Source organism: Sinocyclocheilus rhinocerous, unplaced genomic scaffold (genome assembly GCF_001515625.1).
Source record: "Sinocyclocheilus rhinocerous isolate Xijiao unplaced genomic scaffold, SAMN03320098_v1.1 scaffold1292, whole genome shotgun sequence".
NCBI classification, from domain to species: Eukaryota; Metazoa; Chordata; class Actinopteri; order Cypriniformes; family Cyprinidae; genus Sinocyclocheilus; species Sinocyclocheilus rhinocerous.
The window spans coordinates 1111446-1112577 of record NW_015656599.1 but is presented as its reverse complement, the minus strand read 5'-3'; the positions used below and the strand labels follow the sequence as shown (position 1 = coordinate 1112577).

The 1132-nt window shown below is 32.8% G+C and overlaps 1 protein-coding gene across 2 annotated transcripts in view; it reads left to right on the top strand.

Annotated features, from left to right (window-relative positions):
• The window catches only part of LOC107720373 (85/88 kDa calcium-independent phospholipase A2), a 19034-nt gene that overhangs the window by 1298 nt on the left and 16604 nt on the right, over window positions 1-1132 (top strand). The window lies entirely within an intron of this gene.

Genomic DNA, 1132 nt, shown 5'->3' with positions numbered 1-1132 from the left:
AAAAAAAAAAAAAAACATATTTAAAAAAAAAAAAAAAAAAATAGACTATAAGGTTATAAGAATCAAAGTTACAATATACAAAGTTACAAGGTTGTTACAATTTTTACAGATGCTACTGTTTGTGGTTACACTTGAAGTGTGCGGTCTCGCCCATCGGTATTTTCCTTACAAATGCTCTACGAAGTCATCATTTATGTGGTTTGAGATGCAGTGGACTTGTATATTTAAAATATAAACCTCACTAAAAGAAGGCTGCTTTCAATTTCAAATGCTGACGCCAGCTTTGTTTGTGAAGACTGCTCGCGCATGCGACTGTGGCCGACTCCGTGTACGTGGTTTAATGCACTTGCGTCTCAAAATGGTTTTATGACGCAAAATTAATGTAGACACAGCCAATTATGTGTCAAGGGATTAAACGGACAGGACAAACCATATTACTTCAGTGCGTGATTGTAGCTTAATAGATGTCTGTGATGTCATAGTAAAAAACAACATTAAAGATGAAGAAAAATCACTCACAGTTCTTGAATGGAAAACGTTCAGATAATCTTAAATAATGAAAGTTTGTTGTTTGTAATATGTTTCTATGTTCCTCTTTATTATTTGCTACTTGCTTGTATGTTTTGAAGTTATATTAGTTTAAAATTACATTATTAATTATTAATAATTAATTAATTATTATTAACATACAACTGTTTTAATGATTTTTTTCAATTTGTAATTATTTTAAAAAGTACTCAATTACTTATGTAAGGATATGTAAATGTAAGGATTTTAAAATTCTCAAGTTGGTAAACTAATTAATTAATAAGGGGGGAAAAAAGTAGATCAAGAATCGTTCTGGAATCGGATCGTGACTCCCAGAATCGGAATCGGATCGGATCGTGAGGTGACTAAAGATTCCCACCCCTAATCCTAACTCAAGCTACTACTGTCAACTCAAGCTACTGTCAAATATGCATTTCTAAGAGAAACAAAAAAAAATGTAATATTGTTAATATTGCAGCCTGCACTGCAAACTGAGCTGAAGATATGCATCATCAAAGTTTATATATATGTATATTTGTGTGTGTGTATAGTAGGGTTGGGCCGTCCATTGCCGATAGCTGACGGACATCACGATGTTGAGCCG